This window comes from Mirounga leonina, unplaced genomic scaffold, assembly GCF_011800145.1.
Source record: "Mirounga leonina isolate KUSES-001 unplaced genomic scaffold, KU_Mleo_1.0 Mir_127, whole genome shotgun sequence".
NCBI classification, from domain to species: Eukaryota; Metazoa; Chordata; class Mammalia; order Carnivora; family Phocidae; genus Mirounga; species Mirounga leonina.
The window spans coordinates 58,074,343-58,090,234 of record NW_023270316.1 but is presented as its reverse complement, the minus strand read 5'-3'; the positions used below and the strand labels follow the sequence as shown (position 1 = coordinate 58,090,234).

Genomic DNA, 15,892 nt, shown 5'->3' with positions numbered 1-15,892 from the left:
GATTGTTTGTTTTTTTCTATTGAGTTGTATAAGTTGGTTTCAGCAATCCCGAGTTGAGATACCACTGAGAAGGAGATCTAATGCAAAGAATCTAAGGCAAAGAGACCATTGTGGTTAATAGGCCTGTCCTTCTAGATAGAGATGGAAAATGGCATTTCCTAATATCTAAGTTACATTAGAGGACAGAAATAGTGGTCAAGAGCCTTCATTTGCATCTTCCGTTAACCTAATTATCATTAGGTTCCTTTTCGTATTACTGCAGGTAACAAACCATTTAAAAATTTGTTTTCCTATACTTTGTCCAAGTTTGAGCATATAGTAAAACCTTAATTTGCTTGTCATGCTTTAAGTTTGGTACAAATTATTTAGTTGGAGAAATTGTATTGAGTTTGAGTCTGCAGCTTGGGGCCACGAGGTTGACTACATGGTGGAACAGAAACCCACACCCAGAACCTCCAGGCTGTCCAAATGTGAAGCCACACTTCTTGTGGAGAACAATTTCTGTGGCTCAGATCCCTTTCTCACTGCCTCTTATTGGATCTCTCTTGTGGGCATTTTCTCTTTCTCTTCCTCTGAGGTCAGTGGAACTTCCTACAGATAAGGTACTAAATATCTCAAATGAGGGTACATCACTTTTTCTAAAAGGTAACATTCAAGGAGGAAGACACTGGTCAACATAAATTCTTTTTTTTTTTTTCAAGTTTGCATTTTTAATAACATAAATTACCAATAAGGTCCTGACCTAGTAATCAAAAATTAAATAAAACTTCAAAATCTAAAAACAAGAAACAGGCTAAATCACACACTAATTTGACCAAACAAACTAATCCTGGAATATTTCCCACATAAAAAAATAAGCACAATTATTACATTCCATGTTTCAGAGAAGAGGCATTAAGGATCCATGCCATAAGTTTATTTACAAACATATTGAGTATTTTGAATTCAAGAGTTTGATCCATTTTTCAAAGAGACTGCACCTCTTAAAATGTTCCTTTTCACATCTGTTTGATGGATTAATTAAAACATCCTTTTTTAAAATTTTATTTTATTTTATTATGTTAGTCACCATACAATATGATGTGGTGATCCACGATCCATTGAAAACATCCTTATTTCTTAAGCAGTTGATGTCTTACTGTAAAAAAAAGTGCAGCAAATCCAGATCCAAAGTACAAAGTCATCATAAGTAGTAATCGCCATTTGTTTTCCACTGAAAATGGCAAATTCTTCCCTCCTCATATTGGCTCCTACGGACCACAGAGGTTGTGAACCTCCGGATGCTCTGTCCCAACGTGGTGCTGTTGGAAGTTCCGCGAAAGGGGCAGAGCCCTAAGACCGTAGAAATGGCAGCACCACCAAGTCCTCCTCTTTTCACGACCTTGTTCCTTGGTGTGCTGGTCAACATAAATTCTATTTGCATGAGATTTGTTGTCTGATTTATCAGCAGCAGCATTATAGATTTGCTTTCAACAACAGATTTGTGTGTACAAATTTATGTGTATAGATTTGTTTGGTAAATCCATTTCAATGAACACCCACTAAACACTTTCCTTAAGCTCACTATTCTGACAAGCACTGTAGAAAATATGGTCTTTTCAGGTCCTGTTATTGTAATCTAGATGTGTTTTCTGTAAGTTTCTTAGGTTGTTTGTGTCTCTCAGTCACTTACTTCCTTTTTCAAAAACATTGCGGCAATAAATGGTGCAATCACTGCTTAATTTTTTTATGCACTTCAGTCTTCTGCTTAAGAGCTTGGAAATTCACCAATTCAGATGCTAATCTGTTATGGATCTCTGTTATAGAATAAAAATAAACCAGAAAATAGAATATCAATAATTACCAACATTTAATTGACAAATGCCCACCTTGTCTTGACTTTATGTATTTTTAAAAACTAAATATCATTATGAACAATGGAATCATAAAAATTCCTAAGCACTTTGGGTTGGAAGTCTTAAAGGAATGAGGCAGCCTGGGTTATCGGCAATAATCTTTCAAAAATCAAGGTGCTTGGAGAAGAGCCAAAGCTGTAATGAGCTTGAAGCAAATTATCAAATTAATCCTGGTTGATGCAACTGTCCTAACTTGTGAAGCCACCTGTCTCCATTTGAAGATGTCAACATCAAAAGTGGAACAGTATTTACAGAGTGCCCACAATGCTGCAGGCAGTGAAGAGAAAACCAAAATGAAAGAGCCTCATTCCAGTGATCTTCTAATTATAGGAGAAGTAATGGGTAGGGTATTTTAAGGCATAAATAAATAGAAATAACAAGATAATATTGAGCAAGAAGAAATTTTAGGATGAGCTCAGGAAAATAACTCCTATCAAACTTCTCAGTATAATCGCTAGAGCCATTATACTCTATCATGTTGTTGGGGCTATTAGTATTAATAATAGTAATCATCATTTATTATGAGTGTAGCAGAGAGAACAATTCTGCAGTGGTAGGAAGATAGAACAGATAGACCTGAAGAGATATGTCTTTTCAATTCTGTGATGCCATGCATAACATGAACTCTAAAAACAGAAGGTCTTAACCACTTTATTATCAAATAAAGTACTGCCTGCCCACATCCAAGCCAAGTGTCTTCTTTATAGCTCTGCTCCTTTAATTAAAGAAGATGATCCTTAATATGACTGACTCAGTTGCAAAAACACTAGAACCAAGAATGATCTGTTAACTGTTTGTTAGTTGGGAATGTTTATCCATCCTACCATTTTCTCTCCTCTTGGAGAACTAAACTACAAAATAAAGTTTATCTTGTAATTGTATCCAGTAAATCAGGTAAAGGATAAAGAATGGAACTTTAGTAGAAAAACTAAGGAAATTTAGATTATTTAGTAAAGCATTTTTTAATTGAATTTTTTATACCTTCAACTTCAAGGGTAACACTTTGCACCCATCTTATTCATATTTCTCCAGAGTATGTACATATCTGTGAGTATTTAGATCTATGCAGTTTTATCACATATGCAGGTTCATATACCCATCAGCACAGTCAGCATATATAACATTCCACTACCACAGGATCTCTCCTATTGCCTTTTTATAAGAACATTCCATCCCTCCATTCTTAATTCGTGGCAACCACTAATCTGTTTTCCATTTCTAAAATTTTGTCATTTCAAAATCTTTCATAAAGGAGTCATACAGTATGTAACCTTTTAAACTGGCTCCTTTCACTTAGCATAATTCCTGGGATATTCATCCAAGTTATTATGTATGTCAATAGTTCATCCTTTTTCATTGTTAAGTAGTATTCCATGGTCTATATGAACCACAGTTTATTTAATCATTTACCTGATAAAGGACATCTAGGTTGTTTCCAGCTTTTAACTATTACAGAACACTGCTATGAACAACTTACAGGTTTTCATTTCTTTGCCCAAGAGTGCAGTTGCTAGATCATATGGTAATTGTGCTAGTTAGTCTTATAAGAAAATGCCACTGTTTTCAGAGTAGCTATACTATTTTATATTCCCACCAACAATGTAGGAGTGATCCATATTCTTTTCATCCTTGCCAGCACCTGGTTTTGTCATTATTTTTATTCTAGTCATTCTGATTGCTGCACAGTGATATCTCATCATGGTCTTAATTTGAATTTCCCAAATGGCAAGTGAAGACAAACATCTTCTCATATACTTACTTGCCAATTATATGACCTCTTCAATAAAATGTTTCTTCACAGCTTTTGTCCATTTTTGTTCCTCTTGTATTTTAGTGTTGAGTTTTGAGAATTCTATGATGTGAGCTGTAGTTTTTTACAGATGTTCTTTACCAAATTGGGGTTATTTCCCTTTATTCCTAACTTGCTGAGAGCCAGATTTTTCATGCTGTTTTGTTTTATTTTGTTTTGTTTTAGAATTAATTGGTGTTGGATTTTGTCAAGTGATTTTTCTATATGAATTGATATGATCACACACTTTTTTTTCCTTAACCTATTGACATACCATTGATTGATTTGGAACGTTGAACCAAACTTCCTTTCCTGGAATAAGTCCCAATTGGTCATGGTGTATAATTTCTTTATACACTATTGGATTTCAGTTTGCTTAGATTTTGTTAAGGACTTTAATGTCTAAGTTTATGAACAATATTGGTATAAATTTCTTTTTTCTTTCTTTTTTAAAATTATTGTCTTGGTCAGGTTTTAATGTCAGGGTAATACTAGTCTCATAAAAGGAGTTGGAAAGTATTTCTACTTCTTCTGTTTTCTGGAAGGGATTATATAAAATTGGTATTAATTCTTCTTTAGATATTTTGTTAGAATCCTGCTGTGAAAACATCTGGGCCTGGAGACTTTTCAGGATCTTTTAAATTATGAATTCAATTTCTGTAATGTTTATAGCAATTCAAATTATCTATTTTATCTTGGTTGAGATTTAGTAGTTTGTGCTGTTCAAGAAATTGATCCATTTATTTAAGTTGTCAAATTTATAAACATAAAGTTGTTTTAGTAGTCCTTTATTAACTTTTTAATAGTTAAAAGATAAGGAATGATATCTGTTATTTTATTTCTGATTTTGGTAATTTGTGTCTTTTTTTTTATTTTGGTCAGTCTTGCTAGAAGTTTGTAAATTTTATTGATTTTTTTTCAAAGATTCAGCTTTTGGTTTCATTGATTTTCTTTATTGTTTTTCTATTCCATTGACTTTTGCTTATATTTTAATTATTGTATTCCTTCTGCTTGCTTTGGGTTTATTTTCATCTCCTTTCCTAGTTCCTTGGCGTAAAAACTTAAAATATTGATTTGAGAACTTTCTTGATTTGTATTGTAAGCCTCTAGTGTTAGAAATTTCCTTCTCAGGACTCCTTTAGCTGCATCCCACATATATTGATATGTTGTATTTTCATTTCACTCAGCTCTATGTATTTCTTTCCTTTGAGAATTTCTCTCTGACCCATAAATTATTTAGAAGTATATCATTTCATTCTTATGTGTTTAGGTATTTTCCTGTTGTTTTTCAATTATTGATTTTTAGTTTGATTCCATTATGGGCAGAGAAAAGAATCTGTATGATTTTAATTCTTTTAAATTTGTTGAGGTATTACTATTGTTGCTGTTGTTATTGTTATTACTGTCTACGATATGGTCTATCTTGTGAATGTCCCATGTTGCCTGAAAAAGAAAAATGTGTTTTCTGTTATTTTGTGGAATGTTCTATATATGTCAATTAGATCCTGTTATTTGACTGAGTTTCTCATATATTCTATATTCTTGATGATTTTCACTTTAGTAGTTCTGTCAATACCTAAAAAGGGGTAGTAAAGCATTTTGAATCAGAAAATCTAGGCTAGTTGTTAATCTGTTCAGATACTAGTTCATGAATTCAGCAAGCAAAGGACTTTGAGGACTAAATATTTTTTAGTATTTTATGAGAAATAAACATTAACAATTACTAAAATAGTCTCTGCTTTTTTTTAATTTCCAAGAAATCTAAAAGTGAATGGGATGATCAAAACCTAGAAACTATTTTTTTTTTAAGATTTTATTTATTTATTTGAGAGAGAGAATGAGATAGAGAGCATGAGAGGGGGGAGGGTCAGAGAGAGAGGCAGACTCCCTGCTGAGCAGGGAGCCCGATGTGGGACTCGATCCTGGGACTCCAGGATCATGACCTGAGCCAAAGGCAGTCGCTTAACCAACTGAGCCACCCAGGCGCCCTAGAAACTATTTTTCAACCTGAAAAAAGACTTCTTCATGAAATCTTAGACTGAAGAGACCATTCATATTTTGTGAAACATGTAACAGTTTCACATCTAACAAACAGTTCTCCTTAACTGAATTTACTTTTTAAAAGAATTCATGTTGGTTTTTTTTCCTATTTCTAAGATCATTTCAGGTTGTGGCAAGGATTAGTCTTGACTTACATGAACTGTGAATAATGCAAAATCTCTATAGTGGCATACCATCCATAAAATGTGGGTACTGTGTATTAAAAACCCGATTAGGTGAAAAGAATACCATTTTGGAATTAAAAAGGACTGAGTTGATGAAAGAACCCTCAAGCTGTGAAAGTATGAGTTCTGAGGTGGAAAAAAAGGTAATTTCCTACATTATAGTAGATTGGCATAATAAGAAGAGTAATAAGAAAAAAGTTAAAATGACCTGAAAAGAAATACATATTCTAAAGAAGAAATGAAATTTAAACTCATAGCGTGTGACTCAATAGCAACAATAGAAACCAGATGACAATAGTGTATTATCTTCAAAGTACTAAGAGAAAAATAAATGCCAATATATAATTTTATATCAACCTAAACTATCATTTAAAGATAAGGACAAAGTGAAGAGGCTTTGAAACTAATAAAAATTGAGCTTACTACTCACAGGTTGTTACTGAGTGATCAACTAAGGGATGTAATTACATCAGAAAAAAATTGGACTATGGGGATGCAAGAATCAAAGAGACAGGTAGCATGTTGGTATATCCATGAATGATTAACTATAAACATGATAAAAAATGACTAATTCTGAGATGTTTGAAAGGGATATAGAACCATAAAAAGATCACAGCATGAAAGATTGGCAAGCAGGGAGAAAACTGGAATTAAAGCATAAGAATGGTATGTAATTCAGTATGAGGATTAAGATTTCATTAACATTTCAGTTATCTGTTGTTGTGTAGCAATATACCTCAAGTATCAGAGGCTTAAAACAACAATCATTTTATTTGCTCACAGTTCTGTGGCTAGATATTTTTTTTTTTCATTCACTTGTCCAGTATCTGTACTGGTATGGCTCAACCACCTGGTGCTGGCTGGACCACTCAACTGGGGTCACATGCTGGGACCTCGATTCCCACTGTCAGCGCATTTCCTCAGTTCTCTTCTGCATAATCTCAAGGCTTCTGGCCCTCCATGGGCTTTTCCAAATGGTCTTTGCATGTGGCTTTCCAGCAGGACAGCCAGACTTCTTACATGTAAGCTCAGGGTTCCTGAGAGTATAAAAGTAGAAGCTACCAGACCTTTTAAAATCTTAGATTGTGACCTAACATAGCATCACTTCTGCCATATTCAGTTGGTTAAAGATAAGCCCAGAATCAAGGGATGGGCACTGCATAAGAGCATGAATACTGAGAGGCATAGTTCAATTAAACAGATTATTACAACTTCAGAGTTTATTAGGTCAATTATGTGTGCTAAAAACTTAAGGTAATCAATAAAACAATTAAAATGTTGAAGGACCAAGAAAGCATCCAATATTAGAGAAAAGTGATAGTAATAGGAGAGTACAAAAGCAAAGCAAGGTAAATACAAAACAAAATAAGACAGCAGAAATAAAACCAAATATGTCAGTACTTAGAATACATACAGTGGTTTAAACCAGCTTATTTTTCAAAAGATTTATTTATTTATTTGAGAGAGAGAAAGCGCATGAGTAAGGGGAGGGGCAGAGGGAGAGAGAATCCTCAAGCAGACTCTCCACTGAGCACAGAGTCTGATGTGGGGCTAGATCCCAGGATCCTGAGATCATAACCCGGGCCGAAATCAAGAGTTGGATGCTTAATGGACTAAGCCACCCAGGCACCCCTAAACTAGCTTATTAAAGACCAGAGTTTCACTGAGGAAAACATTTAAAATCCAGTTCTATGTTTTTTGTAAGGAACACACTCAAATCGTAAGGACACAGAAAGGTCAAAAGTAAGAGGAAGAAAAAGACAGACAGATATACCAAGCAAATACTAAGCAAAACAAAGGAGATGTAGTTATAGCAACATCAGACAAAAGAGACTTTAATTCAAACTTTAGTTTTAATGATAAAGAGGATTGGTACTTAGTGATAGAAAGAAATAATTTATCAGAAGAGATAACAATCTTGACTCTGTACATAATGAACAACATAACCTTAAGAACATATTTTTTTTTAAGATTTTATTTATTTATTTGAGAGAGAGAGAATGAGAGAGAGAGAACACCTGAGAGGGGTAGGGTCAGAGGACAGAGCAGACTCCCTGTCGAGCAGGAAGCCCGATGCGGGACTCGATCCAGGGACTCCAGGATCATGACCTGAGCCGAAGGCAGTCGCTTAACCAACTGAGCCACCCAGGCGCCCTTCAGAACATATTTTTTTAAAAGGAAAATTTGATAAAATATCAGAATCTGTGAAAGAGAAGACAAAAATAAATGATTCAAAAAAGTTAGAAAATGTGAACAATAATATTGAAAGGCTTAATATAAGAGTACATGAGAAATTGCCCCCAACAACTAAAGTTCTGAACACACATAAAGAATTTACAAAACCAAACACTTAGGTGGGCCATAAAGGAAGTCTTAAAAAGTACAAATGTTCACTAGCATATGGACTACATTGACTACAAAGCAATAAAATTAGAAACCAAAACTTAAAAGTAGCCTGAAAACATTAAGGAGGGCACGTGTTGTGATAAGCCTGGGTATTATACCCACTGGGTGTTATATGCAACTAATGAATTGGTGAACGTTATATCAAAAACTAATGACGAATTACACGTTGGATAATTGAATTTAAATTAAAAAAAAGGAAAAAAAAGTAGCCTGAAAAGAAAAGATTCATGATTAAATTTAAGATGTGTTTAGACCTGAATGATGTTATTGCCTTTTAAAACCTGTGAGATATAGCTAGTGATACTTAAGGCAAATGTACAGTCTTAATTGTCTACATTTTTAAAAAATATTGAAAATAAATGAACTAAGTGTTCAGTCAAAAGTTAGAAAAAAAAAAACAAAACAGAGTAAACCCCTTTAAATTAGAACTATGTAAAGACTAATAAAGTCTAAGCAAACCTCTGGCCAAACTGATCAAGAAAAAAAGAAGGCACAAAGAAACCATATTAGAAATGAAAGAACTACTATAAAGATTTTTTTAATTTAACTATATTTTTAAAAACTTTATAATAATACATTTTAAAAATTTAGATCAAATAGAGAGCTTTATTTTAAATGTAAGTCATCTAAATTGAATCAAGAAGAAAAAAAAAAGTGGAATAGATCTACACCCAGAAGTAATATTTTAAAATATTCGGCAATTTGATATAGGACAAGCAGCAGTAAAACCAAAGGACAACTCATAAGTCCAAACAGACAATTGTTAAAAATAACTGATAAAGACTTACCATGCATACTAAATTACTATCAATCCAGATCATATCTGTTGAAGAAATTAAATCAGAAGTCAAAAATTTATACACCAAGAAAGTCTCATGTCCAGAAGATTTTACAAACAAGTTTTACCAACACTTTTTAAGAAGCAAGTAACTCGGGCGCCTGGGTGGCTCAGTTGGTTAAGCGACTGCCTTCAGCTCAGGTCATGATCCTGGAGTCCTGGAATCAGTCCTGCATCGGGCTCCCTGCTCAGTGGGGAGTCGGCTTCTCCCTCTGACTCTCCCCCTCTCATGCTCTCTCTCTCAAATAAATAAATAAATCTTAAAAAAAAAAAAAAAGAAGCAAGTAACTCTTGGGGCGCCTGGGTGGCTCAGTCATTAAGCGTCTGCCTTCGGCTCAGGTCATGATCCCAGGGTCCTGGTTTCGAGCCTCGCTTCGGAGCCCCGCATCGAGCCCCGCGGGAAGCCTGCTTCTCCCTCTCCAGCTCCCCCTGCTTGTGTTCCCTCTCTCACTGTGTCTCTCTGTCAAATAAATAAATAAAATCTTAAAAAGAAAAAAAGAAGCAAGTAACTCTTTTCTAATACAAAATGTTTCATATAATAAAAAAAGAAGAATCTTTTCCCAAATCAGAAATAGGCAAGAAAGTATAAGAAGGAAGATTTGTGTGTAAGCTTAGATATGAATATGGATGCAAATATCCCAAATAAAAAATTAGCAAACTGAATTCAGCAATGTGTATAAAAAATTAACATGACTAGGGGCTATTCCAGGAATATAAGGATGGTGTAAGTCATGAAATCCTATTAATGTAATTTGCTATATTAATAAATTTTTTAAAATATATAATCTCAATATATGATACCCAAAATTTAATAAAATTCAATATTTATTAACAATTTTTAAGTAATCAAAAAGAACACCTCAGAAATTAAGGTGAGAAGGGAACTTTTCAACTGATAAAAGGTATTTATCAAAAACGTACTACAAATATCATACCTGATAGTGAAACAGAGCATTTTGTTTCAAGTCAGGAACATGACAAGTATGTTACCATTACTAGTTCCATTCAACTTGGTTCTAGAGATCTTAGCCAGAGATAGAAATGAGAAAGATAAATGAAATGCAAGGGAAAAAATCATTTCCAGAGATTTGGATTGTCTATACAGTATATCCAAGAGAATCTACAAAGAGTTTAGTAAGGTGGTGTGTTACAAGAGCAATATTAAAAATTCAGTGGTATCCTAGTGCACTAGCAATGACCAATTAGAATGTAATTTTTAAAAATTATTCCATTTATAAAAGCAACCTTAGAATACAACTAACACGAGATATATGAAAACATAAAGTATTACATAGTAACATAAAAGAAGGCCTAACTAAATGGGGAAAAAGACTGTGCTCATGGTTGGGAAGACTCAGGATCACACAAATGTTAGTTCTTCCCCCAAATTAATCTACAAATTCAATGGAAATCCAAAAAAATTTTCAGGGGACTTTACCTTGGGCTTTAACAAGCTGAGCCTAAACTTCAAGTAAACAGGGAAGGGCCAAGAATAGCTAAGAAAATTTTGAAAGAAAAAAATATAAGACAGGAGAAAAAATACATAGAAAGATATCTTTCTGGATAGCAATATTTACTATAAAACTAAATAAAGTAAAACAATGTGGCATTGGCAAAGGGACAGAAAAACAGACCAACTAACCAGGAAAAAAAAGATCCAGAAAAAGGGCTTGCAAGTATGGACATTTGGTACATGACAGAAGTGGGATTACAACTCAGTGTAATAAGATGTCTATTCAATAAATGATGCAGGAACAATGTGTTACCATATGGAGGGAAAAGGTTAGACCTTCATCTTGTACCATATACAAGCTTAACTCTAGATGGATTAAAGGCTCAAATGTGAAGAGCAAAACTTCAAGACTTGGAAGAGATAATGTAGAAGAATATCTTTATGACCACAAGGTAGAATGAATTCCTATACATGATTTGAAAAGCACAAATCACAAAGGAAATATAATTAGAGTGTTTTCAAATTTAAAACCTCTGTAAAACAAAAGATATTGAAAGACAGGCCAGGGATTTGGAGAAGATACTCACAATGCATATATTTAACAATGATTCAGTAGTCAAATTATTTGAAGAACTTCTAGAAATCAAGAGAAAAAAGCCAATAACTGTTAAATAACTGTGAATAATATAAAGAGTAAATTCAAGGAAATGAAGACCTGAAAGGCCAATTAATATAAATATTAAAAAATAATATAAAATATAAATACAAACTGGTTAGTAATCAAGGAAATGCAAATTAAAACAAGGAAATATCTTTTCAGGTCCATCAAATTGGCAAGATTCGTGATGATGCTGAGTGTTGGTCAGGTTGAGAAAATTCTCATACAGTGCTGGTAAGTGGAAATTGATGCAAACACTTTGAGAAATAATTTGATATTATCTGATAAAACAGAAGTTGTGCATACCCTAAGACCTAGCAATTCTACTCTTCAATAGATAGCTTAGAGAAACTTTTGCCCTTGTACTTAAGGAGATATATAATTGGATTTTCATTACATCATGGCTTGCAATAATGAAATATTAAACATAATTTAAATGTTCATCAATTGGAAAATAGATAATTGTGGTATTTGGCTGAGCCATATGAAATTGCTGCTATTCAGCCATTTTGATATGGTTCAGTCTAATAAATTTATAAAACTGAATATTATATAGGAGCTAAAATGAATGAACTAGTAGTGCAATTGCTGGGTCATAAGGTAGATCTACTTTTAACATCTCGAGGAACCTCCATACTGTTTTCCAGAGTGGCTGTACCAACTTGCATTCCCACCAACAGTGTAAGAGGGTTCCCCTTTCTCTGCATCCTCACCAACATTTGTTGTTCTCTGTCTTGTTAATTTTTGCCATTCTGACTGGTTTAAGGTGGTATTGATTTGTATTTCCCTGGTAGCTAGTGATGTGGAGCATCTTTTCATGTGTCTCTTAGCCATTTTTATGTCTTCTTTGGAGAAGCGTCTGTTCATGTCTTCTTCCCATTTCTTGACTGCATTATTTGTTTTTTGGGTCTTGAGTTTGAGAAGTTCTTTATAGATCTTGGATATCAGCCCTTTATCTGTAGTGTCATTTGCAAATATCTTCTCTCATTCCGTGAGTTGCCTTTTAGTTTTGTTGACTGTTTCCTTTGCTGTGCAGAAGTTTTTTTATCTTGATGAAGTCCCAATAGTTCATTTTTGCTTTTGTTTCCCTTGCTTTAGAGACGTGTCTTGCAAGAAATTGCTGTGGTTGATGTTGAAGAAGTTACTGCCTGTGTTCTCCTCTAGGATTTTGATGGATTCCTATCTCACATTTAGGTCTTTCATCCATTTTGAGTTTATGGTGTAAGAAAATGGTCCAGTTTCATTCTTCTGCATGTGGCTGTCCAATTTTCCCAGCACCATTTATTGAAGAGACTGTCTTTTTTTCCACTGGATAGTCTTTCCTGCTTTGTCGAAGATTAGTTGACCATAGAGTTGAGGGTCCATTTCTGGGCTACTAGGTATTTACCTCAAAGATACAGATGTAGTGAAAAGAAGGGGCACACGCACCCCAATGTTCATCGTAGCAATGTCCACAATAGCCAAACTGTGGAAGGCGCCAAGATGTCCTTCAACAGATGGATGGATAAAGAAGATGTGGTTCATATATACAATGGAATATTACTCAGCCATCAGAAAGGATGAATACCTACCATTTGCATCGACATGGACGGAACTGGAGGGGATTATGCTCAGTGAAATAAGTCAAGCAGAGAAAGACAATTATCATATAGTTTCACTCATATGTGGAATATAAGGAATAGCATGAAGGACCATAGCGGATGGGAGGGAAAACTAAATGGGAAGAATTCAGAGAGGGAGAAAAACCATAAGAGACTCTGGACTCTGGGAAACAAACAGGGTTACAGAAGGGAGAGGAGTGGGGAGATAGGGTAACTGGGTGAGGTATTAGGGAGAGTACATGATGTGATGAGCACTGGATGTTATACACAACTAATGAATCGTTGAACACTACATCAAAAATTAATGATGTACTATATGTTGGCTAATTGGACATAATAAAATAAATAAATAAATAAATAAATAAATAAATAAATAAATAAAATGAATTAGATCAAAATGATTCACCATGGATAAATCTCAAAAATATTGAGGGGAAAATCCATGCTGTCATATATATGGTATGATCACAAACACACGCAGGCAAAAATCAACTTCTTTAAGACAGAGTATCTACAAATAATAACAACTAGAAGGGTTTTAAAAATTCAGAACTTTTTGATAATGACAGAAGGACTTGTTGAAGACCATATCCTTTTACACTCATATTGAAAGTGAAAGTTCCTCTACAGGAAACCACAGTGCTGTTAGAACCAGAGGATGAAACTTGGGTAGCCAAAAATTACAAATGTCCATTGTACCATCCTAGTTTCTTATATAATTTTAATTTATTTCTTACTTACTAGTGATCCGTTACTGATTATTAATCCAAAAAGAAAAGAGTAAATAATTTTATGCAGAAGACGAGTAAATCTCCAGAGCTAGAAAAAAAAATAGATGTTATTAACTGAAAATTTTATTCCAACACTGTCCACTCATTTCTTAGAAATTCCTATGTATATCATATCAATACTAAACTTGTCTTAAGGGAAGATTAAGACTGGCAAATTCACCTCTATTATTCCCTTTCTTTTCTTTGCTCATGTGGTTAATGATCTATGCATGAAATTTTAAAAGTTGTGCTCTAGTTCTTAGTGATGTAAAGGGAAAATGCAAGAGTACTACAAATGTGAATGAATTTTTCTTCATATCTAAAAATCCATTATTTGTTCCTCATCATATATTAAAAAAAATCTACATTTCTTAGAATAGAGTTCAGGGCCTTCTTGATATTACCTCAATAAAGTAGGTGACATCTCTATTGGTATCAGTTAAAATAGGTTCAGCTACCATGAGCAGAGGATTCATAAGAGAGAGGCTGTTATGGCAACTCTACAATTATCAGAGACTCAGACTCCTTCTAACTTGTTGCTCTGCCACCTTAAACATGTGACTTCTACCTGTGGCCCAAGAGGTTACTCCAGATCTTGCAATCATATCTGCATGCTGGCCAACAAGAAGGAGGAAAATTGGAGGAGGAGGCATATCCCCCTCACCTCTAAGGACACTTTCAGGACACCTATCACCTTACATCTCATTGTCTAGCACTTAGCCATACACCACACATAGCTTCAAGGGCAGCCGGGAAATATAGCTTTTATTCTAGGTGGCCAGAACCCATCTAAATTTGAGGGCTTTTATTACTGAAGAAGAAGAGAACTGATATTGTGGGGACAACCAGTAGCTTCTGTCATACTGTCTTCATCCTTTCCTCTTCTCCTCCAATTGAGGGAATACTAATTTGATTCCAGAACTAATCCTGGGTCATGATTACTCTTGGGCAGAACCACTGGGCAATAAAAGACTTCATGCATGGGTGCATGGATGTAGCCCTTTCTTGGATGATCTACTCCATTTCTTCCTTGCATGTAGCTGAGTTGGTAAACTGATCAAAGCTTGGCCTAAGGAATGACCCAAGCATCTCTATCTCTGGTTCCTTTCTCTTCATTTACAAATGTTTGAGCACTTTCACTGTTTTCATGGCAGCAATTGCTAGTGGCTTGCTTTGGGCATACAGGGGGTGTGAATCACATACTCCATTCCACTGAACCAGGAAGTCATGCCTTAAGAATTACAGTTTGAGACCAACTAATATTTAAAATAAAATAGATACATTGGTTTTAGTTTTAAAGAAAAAGTACTTGGGATAGAAATCAGAACCTCAAGAAAATACTCAAGTGATAAAAAATGATAGTTAAATTGTTCCACGTAACAGAAGGAACCAAAGGAGCTGGAGGTTGTGAGGTGGGAGAATCAGAAGGGAACCACCTCGATTAGGAATGGAGAGACAAGGAACCCCTATGACTGTTTGTTGGCTGTGTGCTGTGGATATATCTTGTCAGCCTCCTCCTTTTTTTCTCTTCTATGAAATATTTAGAAAACTACATTGTTCACAAGGGTTTGTATGCATAGACTCATGATCGGGCTCAAAGATGAGTCAGTGATAGATGGCAATTTGTATTCTGTCACTTGCAAGTTCAGAAACCCAAGAGAAGTTAACTCAAGGAAGAGAGAGACAGGAAGACTGAAGGAGAAAGTAAGGTGGCTTATCAAACTGGGAAGGCCAGGGATGAATTTGGATTTAGGCATAATAAATATTGTTTTTTCATTTCCTTCTCTTCACCGCCTCCTCATCTCTATCTCTCTTCATTTCTACATTTGCATCTGCTTACTTCTGTCTGTTGGTCTCTTTTCCTTTCCACTAAAGACAGGTTTCCTCCATGCAGCTCAAGAAGACATTCACTGACAGCACCAGATTCACATTTTCCCAGCACAGCAACCCCAGCAGAAAAGCAATTGGTCCTTCACATTTGTGTCTCAATCCAGAGGAAAACTCTATTCCTATTGTGTGTCCATTCCTAGATTAATCAGCATACCAAGCTTATAATGAACCATGAGTAGGTCGTGTGACCACCCCACAGCCAGAGGGTAATGGGCAGTATGATTGATAGTCCCATCCAGACTGTATGGAATTGGGAAAGCATTCCCCAAGAGAAATGGGTGCTGCAACCAAATGTGCTGTGCAGGCAAAAAAAAGAAGAAAGAAGGAAAGAAAGAAAGAAAGAAAGAAAGAAAGAAAGAAAGAAAGA

The 15,892-nt window shown here is 34.8% G+C and overlaps 1 pseudogene; it reads right to left on the bottom strand.

Moving 5' to 3' along the window:
• Positions 1 to 894: 894 nt before the first annotated feature.
• Positions 895 to 15,892, bottom strand: part of LOC118009440 — a 16,645-nt pseudogene continuing 1,647 nt past the window's right edge.